This window comes from Anolis carolinensis, chromosome 2, assembly GCF_035594765.1.
Source record: "Anolis carolinensis isolate JA03-04 chromosome 2, rAnoCar3.1.pri, whole genome shotgun sequence".
Taxonomy (NCBI): Eukaryota; Metazoa; Chordata; class Lepidosauria; order Squamata; family Dactyloidae; genus Anolis; species Anolis carolinensis.
Window position 1 is genome coordinate 304,689,371 of NC_085842.1, and position 25,384 is coordinate 304,714,754.

The 25,384-nt window shown below is 40.6% G+C and overlaps 1 protein-coding gene across 1 annotated transcript in view; it reads left to right on the forward strand.

The window, feature by feature from the left end:
* The window catches only part of adamts12 (ADAM metallopeptidase with thrombospondin type 1 motif 12), a 195,772-nt gene that overhangs the window by 19,338 nt on the left and 151,050 nt on the right, over positions 1-25,384 (forward strand). The gene's annotated exons all lie outside the window — the stretch shown is intronic.

Consider the following 25,384-nt stretch of genomic DNA (forward strand, 5'->3'; position numbering starts at 1 on the left):
GTTCAAGGCCAGCCAGAATATCTAGAAACCAGGCAGTTTGGGAGGCTGTTGGCCTAGTCCCTAACCGCAAAGAGAGGAGGTGGATCAAGCTTGCAGCAGTCAACAGAATTCAAGCCAAGAGTTTGTTCTCAATCCACAGCTCTCTCTTATGTCTGCAAATCAAACTACGCTGATATAAACATGTGTGAAACATTCCCCCGCTCCCATCCCATCAGTGTGGAATGAAAATGCTTTGCTTTGGAAACATTGCTGGTCTGCAAAATGTCTTGGAACTGTTCAAAAGCAATCTTAAAAGTAGATCTGGTATAAAGAAAAATGTTGTTGAGCTAAATGGATCCATTAAAATGGTAACTATTTGGGTGCCCTAAATATATGGTTTCCTCATGTGTGCTGTCCAAATTCTGCATTTGAGCTGATTGAATAATACAACCACTCTAATAGTTATGGCTCCACCCTAGCAAATCTGAGTCTTATCGCAGGGGTTACGTTCCAGGACCACCTGCAATAAGTGAAAATCCACGAAGTAGGGACACTATATTTATTCTATGTGTGGAGGAGAGCAAACCACAGACCACTTACTACAATGCAGTCTGTACTTTATTTTAGCAGTTACAATATACATTACACCAGCAGAGAAGAGGAATGGAAGCTAAATAACCCTTTTTTATTTCCAACCATTCCCTATCCACCCCTCCTTTTATTTCTCCCTTTCCCCCCTTCCAAAACCCTTTGCACACCGCAAAAAAACCCCGCGAAACAGTGAAAATACCGTGATAAATGTGTACATTAATTGAAAACCCGCAAAACAGTGAGACTGCGACAAGTGAACCACGAAGTAGTGAGGGAACACTGCAATTAAAAATAATCCTTTGAAAATAACATAACCTTAAAAACGTACACTTCTCAAGGACTTATAGCATGCACACTAAGTTTTATTTAATTTTTTAAAATTTATTTTATCATAATTCAATACATTTGTTATACATCATTTGTTTTACAGCAGACACATAATATTCAATACAATCTGCCATACATTCACTTTTGGCATCTACTGTTATTTTTTATTCTTATACCTATTTTCTTTCCCACACCACCGTGTTCCCCTCCCCCCGAGCCACTACTTTTATACATCCTCTGTCCAAAATCTCATTTTTTCCCTTTTCGTCTTGTGGAGGTAACTTTCCACCTTCCCTTTTCAATTACTTTTCAATAAATTTTCTCCATACATTGTCAAAGTCACTTAGTTTCCATATCCCTCTTTTAACTTTTAATTTATATGTCAGCTTATCATTTATTGCCAATTTCCATACTTCCACTCCTCTATTTGTATATTTATTTGTCTTTTCCAAATCCTTGTTATAAGCAGTCTTGCTATCGTTAATAAGTTTGTTATCATGTCTTTATGCTCTTTTTTCAGTTGTTTATTATTATATAATGATAATAAAGCTCTACTAGGACTTCTTTCTATTTTAATGTTCATTATATCTTCTTTTTCTCTAAATACTTTTCTCCAAAAATTACTTACATATTTACATTGCCATCACCTTATGTATATATGTTCCCTATTCTTGGCATACTCTCAAGCAGTTTTTGAATAGTTTTTATTTATATTCATATTTGCTATTCTTATTGGTGTTAGATATCATTTCCATATTAGCTTATAGTAATTTTCTTTAACCCATATTGATAAATCTTTCAAATGTCTTTGTCACATTACGTTTTAGATCTCTATGTTTCACGGCCTTAGAGATAAGTGTTGAAACAAAGGCATACTCCAAAACACAAACATTTTTATGATGATAGGTTATTTATATAAGTTATTAACAGATTTTCAGCATTTTCAGTTATTATCCAAGAGAAGGCAATTTTCCTGGTGTTTTCTCCCTATTGTTAACCAGGGCCATTGGCCTGCAGACAATGAAAAATGAGATTTAAGTCCAAACTGCAATTTGCTTCTTTTGTGTGGTTTTGTGCCCGAAGAATAATTCAGTAATGTGTGTATTGGCAGAGTAAAATATAATCTGTCTCCCTTCCACCACCTCCAGGCTTGGTTGCTTCATTTTACCTTACAATATTGACCTACAATGTGTTTCTAGATTTCATTGATTAAACATTCAATAGAATAAAAAATCAGCTTTATATATATATAATTGGCATATCAATCTGGAAGGCTACTAGTAGAATATAAATAAAGGACACAATTTTAAAGTTTCATTCTACTTATAAGGAAAAAAGGGATTGTAGCTGTGTCATACTAATACAGGACAGCCTTGATGTAGTTCTTAACTGCTGTAATAAATTATAATAAATTATACAGTTCAGATGCTGGAGAGCCCAAGACTGATGGCCAGGGATTTTAGTCTTCAACAGCAGTAGGGATTTTAGAAAACCAAGTGAAAAGAAAGGGATTAAGCAACTGATATTCAGTAGCCTCACAGTGCTATGCAGAATAGTTCAGAAGTGAGTTCTGTGAATACCATTGGCTGTGAAACAGATAAATAAATGGATCCTATGGCTAATCAGGCCTAAATTCATCCCAAGAAGCCAAAATGACAAACTCAGGCTGTTACACTTTGGCTATGATCTGAGAACAGGTTACTCACAACAAAATATAATAATGCTTGATACTGCAATATAATCCAAATTATCAAAGCAGATAATCCACATTGTCTGCTTTGAACTTGATTATATGAGTCTACACTGCCATATAATCCAGCTCAAGGCAGATAGTCTGGATTTTATACAGCTATATAGAAGGGGCCTTAGAGCAGTGGTTCTCAATTTGGGATCCCCAGATGTTTTTGGCCTTCAACTCCCATAAATCCTAACACCTGGTAAACTGGCTGGGATTTCTGGCAGTTGTAAGCCAAAAACATCTGGGGACCCAAGGTTGAGAACCACTGCCTTAGAGGGATCTCATTTATGGGGTTCTCATAAGCCATACTTGACTTGAAGGAATGTAACAAAAGTTTCCTAGTATTCGGGGGGGGGGGGGGTTCCTTTCATGTCAGTCTCTGGATTTATGTTTACTCAGATGTAAGCCCTGTTGATCTTAAAGGAATTTATTCCCATTATGGGATATATCCAGTAATCTTAATGAGAAAATGAAATGCACTGCCTACAGTCCTCCATCTTTCCTCCACATCTGCTCTCCAGGATTTTGGGACATGGGAGTACAGAAAGGAGGCAAGGAATCATCCAAACCAGTTGTGTGAGCAGAAGTCACATAGAGTTGTATTGCAGAAAAGTTTATTGCAACAATAGCAGTTAACTTACTCATTACTATTTTGCTCTACAAGCTGGAAGAACATGTGCTAGGACTTGACCTTCTTGTAGAAGGAGGTTTCAATATCCTACAGTGTTTTGATGAGTAATAGTACCCATCTGGTTGAAATAACAATGCAGTTTTCAAATAAGGTTGGCATTCCTCTTTTGCCATAGATCAGAAGTCTAAAGCGTTATTATATGATAGATCAGCTTGGCAGTGGTTGTTAACCTAAAATGTTCTTTAAGACACCTTTTCACCCTCTTGTTACCCTTCTAAAGATAAACCATCAAAACATAAACATTTGCCCTATGTTCACCCTAATTTGCATCCAGTGGGTTTAAATCCACCTGACAATGTGATAGATTGAAATATAAATGTTTCTTTCTTGAAAGAGTCAAGAAGAACCTTCTCCTTTTCAGGAAAATCAATCTACTGCGATTCAAACACCATATTTTGTTTGATTCTTATAAAGAAGATCTTGAAAGAACATCAGGCAATCAATCTGGTTTCTTTTTTGCCACTAAAGCAATGGTTGTCCTTAGATGAAAGGGTGCTATAATCATTTCCATAAAAACATGACAAAATTTTAGAGGATGAAAAGGAAAGGGGGTGAAGTGGAAAAGGGGAGAATGAACAAGAAGTGGAAAAGGGGAGAAATCACCAAAGAAGAATTCAAACGTATAGCCAACACCTGTAGGGAAAAGGTTCGCAAGGCTAAAGCGCAAAATGAGCTCAGGCTTGCCAGGGACATAAAAAACAACAAAAAGGCTTTTTTGCTTACGTTGGTAGAAAAAGGAAGAAAAAGGAGGCGATAGGGCCATTGCAAGGAGAAGATGGGGTGATGGCGACAGAGGACAGGGAAAAGGCAGAACTACTTAATGCCTTCTTTGCCTCGGTCTTCTCACAAAAAGAAAGCCACCTTCAACCTCAGCAACATGGAATGGACGAAGGATTGGGGGAAATCCAACCCCAAATAGGGAAACAAGTTGTCCAGGAACACCTGGCCACTCTAAACGAATTCAAGTCCCCAGGGCCAGATCAGCTACATCCAAGAGTACTGAAGGAACTAGCGGAAGTTATTTCAGAACCACTGGCAATTATCTTCGAGGGTTCTTGGAGAACGGGAGAAGTCCCAGCAGATTGGAGGAGGGCGAATATGGTCCCTATCTTCAAGAAGGGAAAAAAGAACGACCCAAACAATTACCGTCCGGTCAGCCTCACATCAATACCAGGCAAAATTCTGGAAAAGATCATTAAGGAAGTGGTCTGCGAACACTTAGAAACAAATGCGGTCATTGCTAATAGTCAACACGGATTTACCAAAAACAAGTCATGCCAGACTAATCTGATCTCTTTTTTCGATAGAGTTACGAGTTGGGTCGATACAGGGAATGCTGTGGATGTAGCGTACCTGGATTTCAGTAAGGCCTTCGACAAAGTCCCCCACGACCTTCTGGCAAACAAACTAGTAAAATGTGGGCTAGACAAAACTACGGTTAGGTGGATCTGTAATTGGCTAAGCGAACGAACCCAAAGGGTGCTCACCAATGCGTCGTCTTCATCATGGAAAGAAGTGACAAGTGGAGTGCCGCAGGGCTCTGTCCTGGGCCCGGTTCTGTTCAACATCTTTATTAACGACTTAGACGAAGGGTTAGAAGGCACGATCATCAAGTTTGCAGACGACACAAAACTGGGAGGGATAGCTAACACTCCAGAAGACAGGAGCAGAATTCAAAACGATCTTGACAGACTAGAGAGATGGGCCAAAACTAACAAAATGAAGTTCAACAGGGACAAATGCAAGATACTTCACTTCGGCAGAAAAAATGGAAATCAAAGATACAGAATGGGGGACGCCTGGCTTGACAGCAGTGTGTGCGAAAAAGACCTTGGAGTCCTTATGGACAACAAGTTAAACATGAGCCAACAATGTGATGCGGCTGCTAAAAAAGCCAATGGGATTCTGGCCTGCATCAATAGGGGAATAGCGTCTAGATCCAGGGAAGTTATGCTCCCCCTCTATTCTGCCTTGGTCAGACCACACCTGGAAGACTGTGTCCAATTTTGGGCACACAGTTGAAGGGAGATGTTGACAAGCTGGAAAGAGTCCAGAGGAGGGCGACTAAAATGATTAAGGGTCTGGAGAACAAGCCCTATGAGGAGCGGCTTAAAGAGCTGGGTATGTTTAGCCTGCAGAAGAGAAGGCTGAGAGGAGACATGATAGCCATGTACAAATACGTGAAGGGAAGTCATAGGGAGGAGGGAGCAAGCTTGTTTTCTGCTGCCCTGCAGACTAGGACACGGAACAATGGCTTCAAAATACAGGAAAGGAGATTCCACCTGAACATCAGGAAGAACTTCCTCACTGTGAGAGCTGTTCGACAGTGGAACTCTCTCCCCGGGGCCGTGGTGGAGGCTCCTTCTTTGGAGGCTTTTAAGCAGAGGCTGGATGGCCATCTGTCGGGGGTGCTTTGAATGCGATTTCCTGCTTCTTAGCAGGGGGTTGGACTGGATGGCCCATGTGGTCTCTTCCAACTCTACTATTCTATGAAGGATAGACTGAACAGATTAAATTGGGAAGGAATGGTTTTTAATAGAAAAAACTAGCACAAATGTTCTAGTGTATGGAAGTGTTGCCATCTTAGATTCCAGTACTCAGAATCCTACAGCCAAAATATACATTAGCCTTACAGACTGGCAGAATCTGAGAGTTGTGCTCCAAAAGGTAGCTTCCCTAAATTATGAAATATTCCCAGTGCATGTGATCCAGTTCTTAAAATCCAGTTCAATAAAGTGCGAGGTTCAGTGGATTTCTGCATGTGTGTCCAGAAGCATAGCTTAGTTAGTTCGATGAGATTTGCACATATACATAGGATTGTAGTATTCAATGTCACCCCAAAGACATTTAGAGTGAACCCATACTTTCCATTTTATATTCCAGTTGAGATTTCATTGTGTGTGTGTTGGGGTTACAGGTACATTTTGTCCTAAACTTGTCTTTTCATCCAAACAGGCTGATTTAATACTATGCATGCAACTGTTTGATCTTTGAACAAATATTGATTGCTGGATTTGGGTTTTGTCATGGATAGGGTGGATGAGTGTTTGCTGGGTGAGGGCTTGGACTGGAGCCCAGCCAGGAACAGCAACTCCCTCAGACACACCCAGAAGTAACAACTACTTAGTCTACTGGCCAAACACAGACTTCTGTTGAGCAGGCAGAAGAAGAGTTCACTGTGCTTTCCATTGTGGAACAAAGGAGAGAAAGGGCTCAGCTGAAGAGATCAGCAAGGCTTGCCGAGAAGAAGGCCAGCAATCGGGATCAGCTGTGAAAGCAGCATTTAAGGGTTTGCACTGCAGTGTGTTACCTCATTGCTGGTTGCAACTTCTGTACCCATGCCTGGACCTTGGAACCGTGACTCTCATGTACATATTAGAATTTGTACTTCGGTTCTTGTCTTATGAACAGGAATTCTTCTGGTATTTGGCTTTAACTCTGGGCTGGACACTTGGCTTCTGCTTGTTCCCTTGAGTTCTGTTTCTACCATAAACCTCGGACTGTAGAATTCTCCTGTCGTATTTCGAGGTTGAGGCTCATGACAGGTTTGACTTACAGACCAACCCAAGACATTTTGCTACCTAAAGCAGATAACAAGATGTTGCCCCCTTTGCATGTGAGAACTGGTTAAATTGGCAGATAGTCTTATTACAATGCTAGAAATGAAGTATAGAGAGCCACACTACATCTGAGGTTATAGGCTGATTTGAGATTTCTAGGACAAATTGTGTAATAGATCAGTATCTTAAAGAAAAGAAAACAGCCAGTAGGTTCAGAGGGAAAAGTTTAGAGAAGGCCACTGCTCAAGAATCTGCTGCTTTAGATAATTGTATGATTTTTCTCACTATTTGGGGTGACCCTTGTTTCTGAAGAGTCTAATGATCCCTTAAGGCCATTTGTCTTCCTCTGTCTCAATGGTTCTCATCCTGGGGTCCTACAACTGGCCTACAACTCCCAGAAATCCCAGACAGTTTACCAACTGTTAGGATTTATGGACTTGAAGGCCAAAAACATCTGGGGACCCCAGTTTGAGAAGCACTGCTCTATCTTCTTAAACACAGCTCACATCAACGACCTCTGTATGACTGATAGAGAGATTTTGTGATCTCAGTGCTAAACTGACAGAAGATTTTGTGATCTCAGTGCTAAATCTCAGCTGCCTCAGAGAAAATGACAAAATCTTAGAGAAAGCACTGCTTTGAAAGGTGTGGATGTGTATCTGTTTCTTAGGAGTAGTTGTCCTATACTCTTTACCTCACATATTTTTCCCTATTTTCCATACTCAAAGTTTTTCAAAATTCCCTGTGGCTTGCTTTTAGGGATCAACAGGACGGAGCAATGTGTGGGGAAATGATAAACTTCTTTAGCATTTGGTGCCTCAAGAGTCACTGAATATGATATGACATGATTATTGCTTTTTACGTTTCCTTATTTTTGGCTTTCAGCATCCTGGTTGAATCCATAGAACATTTTTCTTTCTTTGTTTGAAGTATACATGGACTGCAGCATTGATAGCAAAAAGTATCCCACCAACTCCTCCCCTCTTGCTTCCCATACTGTTGCATTCACATCCTTCCTGGCAGACGGTTGGATTAAATGGCCCTTGTGATCTCTTCCAACTCATCCCCCTGTCCTAGTCCTCTCTGTTTATCTTTCTTTGATGTTTCATATTCATCCTATATACCTAGCCTGAAGGTAGTTGTATATAGAATATTTTGTGCAGTAAACAAAGTTTGTGTACATTGAACCATTGAATCAGCAGAGCTGTCAGTATTTCAACTACTTGTGTTACTCACTCACCAAGTAGAATAATGTGGAAACACAGTACAAAAATGCTAATTACATATTTTAAGATTAACATGTAGTAAGACAGTTTCCAAGACAGTACTGACTTTCAGGGTGAAACATTTGCAGACAACTTACATGGTCACAATAGGACTTTTGATGCTCATTTTGGTTGTGATGGATAGAAACATGATATACAACAGGCCTGCAATCTCACAGATACTGATGGGTCCAGAGAAGAAAGTCAATTGAACACAAGAGCACTTTGCAGTTCAAATGCATATTTAGAAGTAGGATGAATGCCATTTTGTAGTGGCAATTCATTGCGAAATCTGATGCTCTGCAATAAAATGTTTCATTTTAAAGGCTAATCATTTTCCACACTCACGGATGGATAAACACTGCAAATTGATTCATAGCTTATGGCAAAGGTCACATATTTCATCTTGTAGAAAATTATCACTTGCAATTTCTGGCTTTTAAAAAGCTGTGTGTGATAGTGGTAAAGAGAGATATTGATTGAATCTGAAGATCATAAAATGAAAGGAAAGCAGTGTAACAAAACACACAAAGGAGAGTGGAAAAATCTAGCAGTAACTTTAAAATTAATTCATATTTGATATACACAAAAGCTCAAGATAAAATTTAAAAAAATTAGTTTTAAAGGTGTTGCTAGAGTATCATTCATTTTCCCCAACCATATAAGAACTTAAGGTAGCTTTTGTGTGTTCGAGCTCCTTTAGAGATGATGACCTTTCAGTATTTGGATGGCTAATCATGCCAGCAAAGCCACTGGAAGGCACAATTGGCTGCCCAAAGTTTGTGCCTCCATTTCCACCTTCATTAAACTTGAAATACTCAGGGTTTTTTTCTTTTAGGAGAACTAACCAGCAATTACTTCTAATTTTTTCCTGCCTACTGTTGGACTAAAACAGGCCAAGAAACCCTGAAAGAGCCTTTAAATGGTTTTTAGAGTTTTTGGGAAATCGCCTGTCAAATTTTATGCCAATCTTATTTTTTCCTGTTAGGAAGATAGAAGGGAGTCTAGGGAACACATTGGGCCCTTGGTGGTCATAAAGTTGCCTTAAAGGGTATCCCAAAATATCCTAGTAAGGACTAAGGAAGAGAATCAGCATGTTGCTGTGGCTGAGAATTGGACTAAGACTTTGGGAGGCCAGGGTTCAAACCCTTACACAGCTAGAGAAACCCACTGGGTGACCTTGAGCAAATCGCACTCTCTTATGGTGCATCGACACTGTAGAATTAATGTAGTTTGATGCCAGGGCCTAGAGATTCCTAGCAAGAACGTTTCAAACAGGGCCGGCCGGAGATATTTTTTGATGTGAAGCGGGGGTGCTGAAAAGCGCCCCGCCACCGGCCCCGCCTCCCACGCCCTGGCCCCGCCCAGCGTGCCCTGGCCCCGCCTCCCACGCTGCGTGGGAGGCGGGGCCAGGGCGAATAGTGAGGGGGGCGGGGCCAGAGTTGGCCCCGCCCCCACCCAGCGTGCCCTGGCCCCGCCTCCCACGCAGCGTGGGAGGTGGGGCCAGGGCACGCTGGGCGGGGGGGCGGCGCCAGAGTTGGCCCCGCCTCCCACGCTACTCCCGCTCGCCCGTCTGGCCTTTTCTAGCAGGCCAGACTGCAGCGGAGGTCCCTGCAGGCCGCGATTGCGGCCTGCAGGGACCTCCGCTGAAGTCTAGCCTGCTAGAAAAGGCCAGACGGGCCAGGGCACACTGGGCGGGAGGCGGGGCACCGTCAGGGCGGTGCCCCGCCTCCCGCCCAGCCTGACGGGGCCCCCCCGGGCCTGCGCCCGAGGCGGCGGCGTCAGGTGCCTCAATAGTGGGGCCGGCCCTGGTTTCAAATCAAATCTGTGATCCGCTAATGTACAAATCGCAAATGTGGATTTATAGCTGTATATTTTAAAACCCTCTACATTCAGTGTTTGAAATAAAAAGATTTTCCCATCTTTGGTTTAAAATACATCTTAAAAGAAATATCTGCCTATTTGTCCTTTGGTGCATGGTAGCTGTGGAAAAGCATGATATATTTCTTCTTAGGGGACACATATCTTTAGCTGAAGTGACAGTAAAGTCACTGCGTTTATATCTCCCTGACTAAAGAAGTGATCTATATGACTGATATAAAAGCAGTGATATTTGGTTCAGCAATTTTTAGAATAGCTGTAAAGATACTCCCCTTTTTATCCAGTCAATCAGACAATCTTCATTTGCTTTTTCTGCTTTCCAGATATGACAGTCTTGGGATGGTTGCGCACTATAAATTCATGCACCACTGAGATTAATTTGGGGTGGAGAAATTTGTCACTATTCCCAGGGCCTGTAGTCAGTTATCTTTGATGCTATATTTGGGTCTTTCACTGTGACTATTATCAAGATGTTCACAGGCTAATTGTTGCTGCTGTGCAGCCTTTGGTGCTTTGAGAAGGAATATAATCATCAGACAAGAAATTAGAGAGGAGCAGTGACATAATCCAGTTCCAGGTCTGGCACTACAAGACCTTTTGTTGTGTCTGCAGAGAGTTCTTCTACCTTGGATTTTCTTCTGATCAAATAAAGTCAGGCAGCTTGTTCCATTTAGTCAAACTGAAGTTGGTGGTAAGGTTTTTAATCTTAATTAGGTTCATCTTTGCATTATTGGTAAGAAAAAATGCATTGTCTCTCTTCTGGCCACAAGACGGAAATATTTGCTAATTATCATTCTCATGATTCTAGTTTTTGTACATTTTTGTACTTTTAGTGAAATGCACAATGTTGAAAACTTCTTTCTGGCTGCATGAACTAGACAGCATTTAGTGTATTTAATGTGCACTGAATCTTGGTTCTATAGGGGGGAAATACATTCACTTTTAAGAAAGCAGTCTGTTCTTGCTTTCTGTGAACCAGAATGCTGTGCAAATTGCATTATAATGTGTATACATTATGGAAAATACAAAGAAAAACCAATACCTCTGGCATCTTGGTTGCAGACCAGAACCATGATCTCTCAAGGGAATTGAAACATGATCACAAGATGTTACTGCTTTATCCATACATAGACATTTCATAAACTGGAACTTCAAGAATATTTCTTTTTTGAAACATCAGTTTGAATGTACATATAGATCCAGCCCATATTCTATGTGTTTCCCCGTCCTTCCTTTTTTTGTCAATATAGTAAAACTTCTGTAACATTGTCGTCTGTCGTTTATGACTCCAGCATAACATAGTCTTGTGTTTTAGGATCTAGGACATTTCTAAAGAGGATACCTCTAGGTTATTCAACACAACTCTAAGCATAATGGTGTTCGCTTGTATCCATTCCTTCAGGTAGCTATGGGAACGTAACTCCCATGGATACAAATGGCTTACTAGAATCATACTTCAAAAATCCAGCAAGAGTCTTTCATATCTATAGTAGGTAGTTTGGTGAAATTGTTCCAAATGATTAGACAAAATAGTCATCTCTAATGTTGGAGTTCTGGCTGACTGTGATACATTCTCCATACTACATTTTTCACTGTCAGGATAAATTTATGTGCACAAAATCTGATGATGGGTTTTAAACAGTGAAAAAAGAAACATGATTCTCCAAATGTCACTGAGCTTTGTGATCCACGTAAGATTTGTAAACCACAGAAATTGAAATGTCCTGCCCAGATTGGCTTGTATATCTTTGGACAGTTTGAGATTGATCAGTTCTGACTTATGAGGGCTTGCTTTGTAGCAAGAAGTGTGTCCAAAATCATTAAACCATAAGATTGTTTTTGCTGAGGAGTTATGCAAATTGTCAGGTCATATGAAGAGAATCGCTTTTTCTGTTCTGTCTGTACTAATTGGACGAGTTGATAATGAGCATGAAAAGTGATGGCAAGGAGTTCAATTCATACACCTTAGATGCTCTGATGAGTAGCATGAAAAGCAGTAGCAAGGAACTCGATGGAAGCTTCTAGCAGTGGGGTCTGTAGGGCACTTTAACAGAGTGTTAATGGAAAAAATTGTTTGAAAACTTTGGAAGATGTTGCAGCTTTACAAATGTTGGTCCATCTTTGCATAGTTGATTCAGTTCTCCAGTTTTAGATTTTTAATCTCTTGAACGCCTGCTGTTTGGGTAATTATATTTTTTATTTTGCATTCTCATTGTAAAATTGTAAGAAAATATAAGATACACATATTTTAAATATTTGTCTTTAAAATATAAAAATAACTGCATCATGGTCAAGGGCTATCCTTGTCCATAAAAGGGTGGAGTTAATAAAACAGCCAGAGCTCATAAAATAAACCAAAATAGTCTTGCTAGCCACTGGTTAGGAATGAGAATACAGTTCTGTTGATTTTTTTCCTCAATTTTTTTTGGCTTGATTCTCCACATATGCTTGTAAAGTTGGTTTCAGATGTGGCCCTGGAAAATCACAGCTAGTGACCTTGAATGTTAAAATATGCAAAATTGCCATTTTGCTGAGCCAAGAGACTCCAGGTACCGTTCACAGTGGGTTTGCTACCACCAAGCATCCCTTTCTGATGGAGTCACACCCTTTCCTCCAAATTTGGGGATCACATGAGTTTTGAAGATACAGTGTTCTCATTGGTTAACAATTGGGCAGTGATTAACATGTCCTCAAATATCTTTTTCTTGAGATTAATTAATCTCAGTATTAACTTCCATTTTATCACTGGGTTGCTGTGAGTTTTTTGGGCAGCATGGCCATGTTCCAATAACATTCTTTTCTGATCTTTCACCTGTATCTGTCACCAGCATCTTCAGAGGTATGTTCAGAGCTCTCTGAACAAGGCAAAACATCAGGAAGGACTGCTACAGGAACATGGCCATACTGCCTGAAAAACTCCCAGCAACCCAACTTCCATTTTCTCTCTTTCCTCCCTCCCTCCCTTCTCTCTACTTTGCTATCCAATGCCATTTGAACATGAAATCTGTAAGAATTTTGCAAGTCCAGCTCACTGATTCTTAATACAAGTTTGCATGGAAAGAGAAAACTGTTTGGTAGTTCTGCCTTAGAACACTCTCAGGCTGATGCGAAAACTATTTTTGTTTGAATTGACCCAGCATAGATTCCCATTTTCTCCCAATTGACAATTTCATCATCTAGAGCCAAGACATGATGAGCTAAACACGTAGGAGCTTTTGTCTCCATTTTGATTCCAGCAATCAGACATGGTGTGCCAAGAGTACATTAGCTTTCAAAATTGTATAAGAATTTTTGTACTAACGTTTTGATAAAATTCAAAGTCAGGAGTTTACAGCCCGTGAATATTAATTCAATACAAAAATATGCTATAGCAGCGTAGTAACTATTTCAGAATCCATAGGATCCCAGATCCTGTCTGGATATTTCAATGGGATTTCTAAGGTATGCCTGTAGTTACTTGTTGAAGATGTGGACTGTCAATCTAGATAAAACCAGTAGTAAAGATTTGCTGCCTTGATTAAGTAGAGGCCACACTAGGAGTTTATTTAAAGCTGTTTCCCCCCTTTATGCCAGAAAATCATATCTGGAAAAGATAGCTCCTGTTTCCATGTTTATCTGCCAACATAGTTATCTGTCTTAAAGGTATAATCTACTGTCAAGTTCTGAATTAACATGAGACATAGCTTTCTGTTCAGAATTTTAAGCACTGGTGATTACAAAACTTGTACTGTTCTGGAATCCCTAGACTGTGATTCTGTTCAAATGTAAGTGAAAGTAAGTACAATTGCATGGAGACAGTGTGGCATAAAGCATTAGACTATGGCACTAGGGAACAGGGTTCAATTACTCCTCAGTCATGAAAACTCACTGGCTGACCTTGGGCAAGTTGCTATAAGTTAGAAATTCCTTGAAGGCACATAACAACAACAATAAAGCATTCCCTGAACTTTGTTATAATTCGGTTCAAGACACTGTGGATCTCCTACTGGGAAAAGATGCTGTATAAATAAAATGAAATAGGCTGAAGAATAGCTGACTCACTTGCAAAGCATTAGGAAAAATTACTGCCTTGGCTCCAGTTTGTAGTGACTAGATTTGGGGCTACCAGAGGCACTTCTATTGGTTGCAATTTTGAGAGGAAAGTTAAGAGCTTTATTTATTTTACAGCATTTATTAAAGATTATACATTCAGCATGGAATAGCTAGATGTGTTTTCAAGATGGAAAAAAGATAATGTAAGTTTTAGTTAGTTCTAATTGCAGTGGACTGAGAAAAAATTACCACCAGTACATTGGAAGGAAAATACCCATCATTGCAGGGGCCCTTCACACCCAAGAATTATTTGTTCAACATTAGTGTAGTATATATTTTCAAATTTGATTATTTGTGCTGTGTTTGCTGCTGCCTCACATGTGAATGGAAAAATACAATATCTCTGGGCCACTGGTTCCCAACCTTTGGGTCTCCAGGTGTTTTGGACTTCAACTCCCAGAAATCCCAGCCAATTTACCAGCTGTTAGGAAGTATGGGAGCTGAAGTCCAAAACACCTGGAGGCCCAAAGGTTGGGAACCACTGCTCTAGGCAGTTGTAGATCCTTCAACATGATTCTGTGCTCAATGTCCATTGGAAGCTGGCCATAGAATGGCACTATAGGACCTACAAATGGCAAAGAAATGTTTTCTTGGGTTAAAAAAGCAACAGTAAGCCTATATGTTGTCGAAGGCTTTCATGGCCGGGATCACAGGGTTGTTGTATGTCTTTCGGGCTGTGTGACCATGTTCCAGAAGTATTCTCTCCTGATGTTTCGCCCACATCTATGGCAGGCATCTGCAGCAACCTCGGTGGATGCCTGCCATAGATGTGGGCGAAACGTCAGGAGAGAATACTTCTGGAACATGGTCACACAGCCCGAAAGACATACAACAACCCAGTAAGCCTATATTCACAGGTTTTCCACTTTCATGGGGGTTCCTACAAATGTAGAAGATTGGTTGTATAGAACTATTATTTCTCTTCCATTGTTGTGGATGTATCCTCTGTAATACTAGGATGTATAGTTTTGTGATGCCTCAGTACTCTCTGGCTGAGAATTCTCGATGGCTCTCCATACATTGCAATCTCTAGCAATGGCAGTTAAACTGGAATTATAGTGCTGTCATTCTGTACTGCAGAAGGATTATAATCCAAACCACTTTTCCATCCACTGAATGGCAATGAAAAACTGAGGTCATGGTCAGGGCTTCTTCATCATTGATGACAGCTACTCCTTTTTGACCAGCAATATCATAGATTAAAACGGTTGTTATGAAAAATACCTACTTCACCATTAAATCTTTCACATGCATCTTATTAAGTCTGTGCTTCCTTTAGCTTGTCACACAGTAAATTACTCTGAGTGCTGGTTTGGGGAAAGGGAAAATTGCAGATCGTGGCCTTGGCAATCTTTTGAAAGATCTAATGAAAAGCTTCCTAAAAGGGAAGGGGGAGGGGGGGGAATTAGTAAATTAATATCTCATTTTTTGCTTTCAGCACTCTTTTAGAAAATTTTAGTGGATTTATGCAGTCATTTCATACTTTCAAATCTTTCTTATGGCAAACCTGTTTTAGGGTTTTCTTGGAAAAGATTTATTTACAGGTTAACTGTTGCCTTCCACTTTGGCTCCAAGAGGCACTATTACTTGAAGCTCTACTTGGGTCTTGCGAACTCAGGGTTGTAGCTTCCTTGGTTGAGTTGTTTTGTAGTCTTCCTCTTTTCCCACTGCCTGCCACTTTGGCTGAAATCATCATCTTTTCTAATGAATCATTATCTATCCAAAGTATGTGACCCTCAGTTTTTTTTCATTGTAGCTTCTAGTGGGGATTGCGACTTATTTTACTTTAGGGCTTATTTATTGGACTTTTTAGTGGTGGTGCAGGTTAAACCACTGAGCTGCTTAACTTGCTGACTGAAAGGTTAGCGGTTCAAATCTGGGGAGTGGGGTGAGCTCCTGCTGTTAGCCCCATCTTCTGCCAACCTAGCAGTTCTAAAAATGCAAATGTAAGTAGATCAATAAATACTGCTGTGGTGGGAAGGTAATGGCGTTCCATGCAGTCATGCCAGCCACATGATCTTGGAGGTGTCTACGGACAACGGTGGCTCTTCAGCTTAGAAATGGAAATGAGTACCAACCCCCAGAGTCCGACGCGACTAGATTTAACGTCGGGGGAAAACATTTACCTTTATCTTACCTTTAGTAGGTCATAGTTTCTGCAGAACTGTCCCTGGCAGTTCTATACTTGAAGATTTTATTTAGCAGCCCTTCCACATTCTAGTATTCTCTTGTCCATTGTGAATAATGGCAAAGCCAAAGTATAGAAAAAAATTGAATAGATCTTAAAAGTTTACACTACTTTAAAGCTATGTACATAATCTGTCTTTATTTTTATTTTTTTAATGTTAAGCTGTAGCTGTACTTTTGCCCTTTGACTTTAATCAATATTCATTCCAAGTCTTTGCATGATAATACCAGTGCCATGGATCATTTCAGTCTCGCTCCACTTTGCAGAAATTTGAAGGCAATCACAATTGCAAGAATAGCTTCACCACTAAGCGAAGAAAGCCCACAAGATCAGAGTGGCTTGGATGCTGAAGATGCATTGTCAATAAACAAAATTCAATAGTAACATAATCCAGATGATAACCATGAAAAACTGATTTGTATGTTTGCCTCTTTTTGCACTTTGTATGAGAAAAGCTTTTCTTTTCCTGTGGGTGTTCTCCATTCTTTAGCAATACCATGGAAACATTATCTCACTTTTTATAAAGTCAGTAAAAAAAAAATGCTTGCCACGGCAGACTGTTCAGCTGCTGTCCCAAACCCTTCATGGTAGTAGTAAAGTGAGATCCTCCCCTCCTCGCTTTTTGTATTTATGACCATAAGTAGAGTATGTATATCATTATAGCCTATTCATCATTCCAAGACGTTTTGCACTTCATGCTATAGTAATGCTAGGTTCCTGCCAACAATGTCTTTTCTCACAGCTCTGTGTCCAAATGCATACCTGCCAATATTAAAACCCCCAGAGTTTCTCCATATAGTCTAGAAATTCTTTGCCTCTGGCTTGCTATTAGGTTTATGGTGTGCCCTATTTTACAGAGAATAGTCTGAAAACATCTTCTATTTCAAGGTCTAGTAACTGCAGAGTTGGTTTCAATATTTTGGGAATCATGTGCTGCCATTTCCACTAACCATTAAGGCTTATTTTTAGCTGATTTTTTCCCTTTAGGCGAGGTGAGAGCAGGGGTTCTGGCATGTTAGTGAAAGCAAACCTTCATATTTGTCTTTGGTTTGGGCATCTCTTGGCCAACATAGGGACAAATAATCCTCAAAGATTGCCCTAGGGGAGTGGCAGCATATAAGTTTGAATAATAAATAAATAAATAAATAAATAAAATGTTTCTTTTAATGTTATGGGATGTTTTTCATATCAGGAGTGACTTGAGAAACTGCAAGCCGCTTCTGGTGTAAGAGAATTGGCCTTCTGCAAGGACGTTGCGCCAGGGGATGCCTGGATGTTTAATGTTTGACCATCCTTGTGGGAGGCTTCTCTCATGTCTCTGCATGGGGAGCTGGAGCAGACGGAGGGAGCTCACCCGCTCACCTCTCAGTCAGAAGCCCTCCAATACAAGGGTTTAACCCCTTGCACTACCATAGGTGATAGCGGTGCTTCTGTTGGGGTTTAGAGACAACTCCTACTCTGTTTTGAAGGACTATCCTATCCAAGTCCACTTAAAGATAAAGCACAGTAGAGTCTCACTTATCCAACACTCACTTATCCAACGTTCTGGATTATCCAACGCATTTTTGTAGTCAGGTTTATTTATTTATTTAATTTATTTAATTTATATACCGCTCTTCTCCCCCAGGGGGACCCAGAGCGGTCTTACATAATGGCAAGATTAATGCCACATATAATACAAAATATAGTAAAACAAACGATCGTAAAAACACACTTAAAACCAATATCATACCCCATTTAAAACAGTAAAACACTGTGTGACCATTACAACAGGGCCAGTAGCATTGGGCCAAAAGTCAGAGCCAGTCTGTATTCAATTTCACATTAATCCAACGAATACATCAGATTATATCAACCGTATCTTAGGATGGGCCAAAAGCTTGGTCCCACATCCAGGTCTTCAGCTGCTTCCTAAAAGACATGAGGGGGCTTCCCTAATCTCTCTTGGCAAGGAGTTCCACAGCTGCAGAGCCACCACCAAAAAAGCCCTGTCTCTCATCCCAGCCAAATGCACCTGTGACGGCGGTGGGACCGAGAGCAGGGCCTCACTGGAAGATCTTAATCTGCGGGGTGGCTCATAGGGGGAGATATGTTCGGAGAGGTAAGTTGGACCAGAGCCATTTAAGGTTTTGTAGGCCAAAGCCAGCACTTTGAATTGTGCCCGGAAGCTAACAGGCAGCCAGTGGAGCTGCTTCAATAGAGGAGTTGTATGCTCCCTGTACGGCGCTCCAGTTAATAACCTGGCTGCGGAACGTTGGACTAGTTCCAGCTTCCAAAGAGTCTTTGAAGGCAACCCCACATAGAGTGCATTGCAATAGTCCAAACGAGATGTAACCAGAGCGTGGACCACCGTGGCCATGTCAGGCTTCCCAAGGTATGGGCGCAGTGGTGCACAAGTTTGAGTTGTGCGAAGGCCCCCCTGGCCACTGCCGAAACCTGGGGTTCCAGGCTCAGGTTGCGTATTGAACTACTTTTTCTGTCAAAATTGTTGTATAACATGATGTTTTGGTGCTGAATTTGTAAAATCATAACCTAATTTGATGTTTAATAGGCTTTTCCTTAATCTCTCCTTATTATCCAACATATTCGCTTATCCAACATTCTGCCGGCCCGTTTATGTTGGATAAGTTAGACTCTACTGCCAAAAACAAAACAAAGAGGCTGCTATTATTTAGACAGCATTACAGGCCACTATAGAGCTTTTCCCACGATAATGAAATATAGTGTCGTTCTAAATTGAAATTATAGTACTTATTTCTGAAGTTTATACTGACAGGTATAGTGGCATAGAGAAATTTGTATCTTTCTCTCTCTCTCTCTCTCTCTCTCTCTCTCTCTCTCTCTCTCTCTTTCTTTGGTAATACCTTAAATATCCTCAAGGCACTGCATCCTATCTGATTTTGGAAGGTAAGGAAGAGTGAGCACAGGTTAGTGCTTGGATGGGAGACCACCAATGAACCAGATGCTCTAGGCCATATTTCAGAGGAAGGAACTAGTAAAACCACCTCTAAGGATTCCTTGTCTAGTAAAACCCTAAGAAATGCATGTGGTCATTGTATGTCAATAGGCAGCTTAAAGACCTATTTATTTATACACATCACACACACACACACATACAGTCACCCCCTTGCTCAACTGTTTTGAAAGTGGCAACTCAACCAATTCTGGATGTAAAGCCAAAAAAAGGCTGAAAGTCTTAATGCTTCCATCTCCTCATAGATGCAATAGAAACATTGATAGTTTCTATCACAATTAGAGAAAATGAAGCCATCTGATTCTGTGGTTTTTAATTGGGGTTATTATGAGTTCTGTTTTGGATTGTTCGTTTCATATTTGAGGCCCCATAGGTGAAGTCCCATATTCAGGTGGTATGTGATGCCCCAAATCCCATATTTGAAAGGGGGCTTCAGCTGTGCTCCCATCATACTGGCCCTCTGAGCATTTGGATGTATGACAGCTTTTTTGTATGGTTGGCATAATGCTGCTCTTCCCCAGGCAACAGAGTAATGTACTTATGTTGTCATGAGAAAACATCATGTGATTCATGTGGATTTGGGTTCCAGGAGTCCTCCTTCTTACAAGATCTGCAGTGGCCTTACATAGACTGCCCTCATTTTCTGGTATGCAGAAAACCTAACAACCTTGTTTTTAATCAAATAGTTACATTTCATATACAGTATTGATAAAGTAAGATTTTTGTAAAAGAATAACATCTAGATGAATTTTTTAGATGCCTCCATTAATGAACTAGATGTATTCCTGGGCATTTCTTCTCTAACAGAAAATTTGATATTAGAAGTGTAATAACATGGAAAGAAAAGAGAGCAGTTCAATATGCTTCAGCAAACTTTTTTTTTCAGAAATAACAATATGCATGTGAAATTAAACAACTAGGCAAGCCTTGTATGAATAAACAAAAATCACATCAGACCTTCTCTAGATCACAAGAAAGTTACTGCCAAATGCACCAGGGGATGAGCTCCCTTGACAGCCTCTACGTTTCTAATGATTACCATTGCAGCAGGCAGAGCTATACTTTTTAAAAAAAAAAATGACAAAGAAGGCTTATATGTTTTCCCTCTTTTCTCTCTGTATTGGTGTTCATGTATATTCAGTAATTTTCCTAGAGGTACCTGCTGTTTACCTTGTCTAGTTCAAGCAGGAATGCACAGCTATAGTAGAATTGGCTAGGGCAGAACTTCATGCTTTCCCTGTTCAAGCTTTACTGTATTGTTTACTGCTTATGTGCTGCTGCAACCTGGCACCAAAATCTGTGTTTCTCCGGTATCCTTTACATCCTACCATTGCTGATACTACTAAAATAAACCTTTCAGCTAGACAGACTACTAGGAGGAACACAGATGGGAGGCATAAAGTGACTCTGTAAAATGCAGTTTCTTTGTTAGATGGTTTAACTGAATTGCAGTTATATTTGCATGTGAGATATAAATAAAGATGGTGGTGGGATATAAATAAATTACTACTACTACTACTACTACTACTATTACCAAAACAAGTCCTATATTAGAAGATACATTTGTGAGTTTGTATAGAAGTGGCTTTCTATGAAGTTTCCCACTGATCTATATATATAAAATGGTAATGGAATCCCGGCACCGAGCAAAACAACAAAACTACATATCCCACAACCTCAAAATTTGCCAGCACAACCCCTCATCCCTGCCTCTGGGTTCATACAACAAAAATAAACAACAGGAACCACCACGGGGCCTAAAAACAAAAACGCTCCATGTGCGCCTCCGCCACAACGAACCCCAGGCACGGAGAGAACCACCCCCACCCCTCCCCTCCACAGGCGCTCCCGCGCGCTCCCCTCTTCCTGCTCCGAGGCACCGCCGACCAAGAAAACCTCACCCAGCAGCCCTCGACATGGCACCAGGGAGGAGGGACCAGCAAGGCCTACACAGAGCCCCCCACCGCCGCCCTCCCCCTGGCGAGGCCTGGCCGGGACTGGGGCCGGGGGACGCGGCCAGGAGAGGGCCAGGAGGCCAGGCCTCCTCCCTGGCCACCCTCCTCCGGGACGACCTCCTCCTCATGGTCATCAGGGAAAGAGAGCGAGGTGGGTGGGAGGGAGGGAGGGGCCTTGCCCATGTCGCCCCCTCAAACAGGCACACCGAGGCCACGGAGGGGCGGGGGCCAGAAGGGAAGCAGGAAGAGTTCTCCCTCCATTACTTTCAGTTTCTCCTCCTCTACACCTCAATTCCAATACAGTAAAGTCTCACTTATCCAACATTCTGGATTATCCAACACAATTTGGTAGTCAATGTTTTAAATATATCGTGATATTTTGGTGCTACATTTGTAAATACAGTAATTACTACATAGCATTACTGCCTATTGAACTACTTTTTCTGTCAAATTTGTTGTATTGCATGATGTTTTGGTGCTTAATTTGTAAAATCATAACCTCATTTAATGTTTAATAGGCTTTTCCTTAATCTCTCCTTATTATCCAACATATTTGCTTATCCAACATTCTGCAGGCCCGTTTATGTTGGATAAGTGAGGCTCTACTGTAAAAACCATCACAACCACAACAATAATCATCAACAGCTTCACAGGCAAGAACCACCCAGGCACTGAAGCTGCAAGGCCATTCAGTGCTAATCAAGCTCGCCAATGGCAACATTCACACTTGGCCTCCAAACAGACAATACAGTAGAGTCTCACTTAGCCAAGCTTCACTTATCCAAGCCAGTCTGCCATTTAGTAGTCAGTGTTTTCGAATTAAATGTTGCTATGTTTGCGTGCTACATTCGTAAGAACAGTAATTAATACATAACATTACTTTATATCATATGTAATAATTACTATGGTCTAATAAGAAAACCGAACAATAGAATCTCTAAAATCAGCACACAAAATACAAAACAACACTCAAAAGACAGGGACATTCCAAACACGGGAATTCCACACAGGAAACAATCAGGCCCAGCTAACACCTCCCAACAAAGGATTCCCTCAACCAGGAAACAGCCAGGCCTCGAATCTCCAGGGCCATTTAATACATTCAAAACGTAACTAATTGCAACATTCATACTTCCTGCACTCAGACTATTCATTGCTATTCGACCTGCCCAACCAACAATTCCACAAGGTAGAAAGCGGCCAGGCTTCAAAGCACCAACACTATTCACTCCTCTTCAACCTCTCAAACCAATATTTCCCCTACATAAAAAACCCTCACATTTGGAAGCCATCACACCACTCCGTCCCATTCAACCAGCCAAAGCAAGGAGGCCCATATATAGAAAGCACCCAGGCTTGGAAGCAGCGAGGCGATTCAGTGGAATTCTAAATGGCCACAGCAACGCGTGGCAGGGCACAGCTAGTTGCTTTATAAGAACCTTTCTTGCTGTTGTTGTGTGCCTTCATTTCTGACACAGGACAAATTTATTATGGGGGTTTCTTTGCAGAATTTGCTCAGAGGACATTTGCCCTTGCCTTTCTCTGAGGCTGAGAAAATGTTTTTTTTTTTTCCCATGGCCAAGCAGGGATTCAGGCCCTGGTCTCCCAATGTCCTAGCCCAACAAACAAACTGCTACACCACACTGGTTCTCCATAAGATGTTGCCTACACTAAAAATAAAAAAACCAAGAAGCGAGCAGTTTGGAACATTTTGGAAAAAACTTTTCATGTATCTTTAATCAGATTCATTGGTGAGCTATTCAGCCTTATGGGCCCATGTTTGAGACTGATTTTATTCTATCTTTACTTTCTGTTTTAACTCTGCATCAAAGTCATCTAAAAAGAATTTAGTCTCAGGGAAGGAAAAGAAAAAAAAAGAAAATGTTCAGTTCTAAACTCAACATGATGAAATTCCAGTATTATATTTCAAAACTAGACAGGCTTTAGGGCTTCTTTTTTAAAATAAAAAAACTGCTTTCATTTCATGTTCGTCAGTCATAAAGGAGTCAGAAGTAGCCCATGTCCTGCTGAAGCCTATAGGTTTTTAAGGACACACTACTGTGTTGATGCCTTTTCTGAGGAGAGCTACTGGAAAAAACATTCAGGACCTGCAGCCCTACATCAAAAGTGAGTTGAATGTATAGCAATGCAGGACTGGATAATATATCCTCTTTGCCCTAAGCCAAACTACTGTACAAGCAATGGCCTTTCTGCTTTTTAATTATTTGGAAACAAAGGTGGAGAGCTCTAATCCAAATTAAACACATTTGGTTTAAATCTCCCCCACTTGTTTCCCTCTTGATATTCAATGGCTTAATTTTCAAAAGCTCTCCACTTGACATAGTAGGTCTAATCCAAATCTCTCCTGTGAGTTACTTGTGAGTAATCCAAAAGTATAAATAAACCTGGTTTCAAATACCCTCTCACTGACTATGGGACTACGTTTCATGGACAGTGTGGAGAGCTTCAATGAGTGATTGCTAATCAAAGGCTCAGCAATAGAACTGGACTCTAGCAATGAGTAGCAGCTTCCTCAGCCAAGCCCTAAAGGAACATCTATAAAAGGAATGACTACTCAGCCTGCTGACCAAATGCAAGAGAGTTCTACTGAGGAATTAACTGTTCCTGCATTTGTGGAGTTAAAAAAAAATTCTCAGCTGCATAGATTGTTGAGCCTAGCTGAGAAGAGAGCCAGCAACAGGTAACACCTGTGAAAGTAGGATTTAAGAGACTGGGTTTGTTACCTGATTGCTGGCTGCAACCTCAGGGTTTGAGCCAAGTCCATGGACAGTTGATCTCTCCTGCTATCTGGAATGTGGACTAGTCTTGGTCATCAGATTTGGAATTGTGGACCCAACCATGTATCTTGGATATAACTGGTAATTGGCCCTTGATCTGGAATGGGCATCATTTGGATGTCCCTCTTGCATATTCCTTTGTGGACTATTCTGCTAAACCTGGGCCTTGAAACTCTGAACTAAGAATATTGAAGGATTGTTGAACCATGTAGACATTTCTTAAGAATTCAAAACACCTTTGAGAGCTCTAAGTCTAGAGAAGGAATTGGAAGTTAATTTGTACTCAATAATCCAAATGCAAAAGCATAATGTTAGGCAGTTGTATGCTGTTCTCCCACTTTCTTTCAGCATACACATAGCAACCCACTCTATAATTGCCTGTGTTGCTGCATTGTGTGTATCTTTGTCTTGGTGTCTGTTGCTTTCCATGGCTTTCCTCCCACATACAAGAAGGAGGGGAAAGGTGTAATCATCCCATCATTTTTATTACTCGCTCATACCTCCATATCCCTGCCTTTCAGGAATGAGAAGTGTGTTTAATATCTGATAGACTGGTCAAAAAAGAGAATTGCAAGTTTCTTTTGCTTCCTCACATCTCAAAATCATTAGAACAAGATAGCTCTTGCCTTCAAAAATCTGAAATTTCAGTTTATCTTCATATGCATAGCCTCCACACCTCAGAATATCTACACCAGGCATAGGAAAACTTTGGTCTTCCAAATGGATGGATGGAGACCATCTCCCAAAGGACCTTTTCATCAGCCACCCCAAGACTATGGAGTGACTTGCTGGAAGAGATTTGATTGCTAAATGAGTGTTTGAAATATAAAAATCATCTAAAGACCTATCTCTTCCAGCAGGTCTACCCAATCAGGTTTAATCATTAATTTCAAACTTGCACCTTGTGTTCACTATATTTTAATCTTTTCTGTGTATTTTAATATATGTATTTTGTAGAAATACATTTTAATATGTGTATTTTATATAATATGTTTGATGATTATGTGTTTTTGGCTATGTTGTAACCTGCCTCAAAGGCATGAGGAGAGGTGGGTAAGAAATAAAATTATTATTTATTAGTAGTAGTAGTAGTAATAGTAGTAAGTTCGGGGGGGGGGGGGGGGGTAGTACCATAAATTAACAGACTTGAAAACACACACACAATAATTGACAGTTTTCAGTTATCAAAATTTACGTCATAGTCCAAAGTGTGGGAAACAAGAGAAACCCAAGTTCCAAAGAAAGAAAAGCTACCTATTCTCGCTGTTCCATTTTCAGTTAGATAGCTTAGTTGCCTGTAATCCTTTGCATATAAATATTAAACTGTCTCCAGTGCTTAGATGAG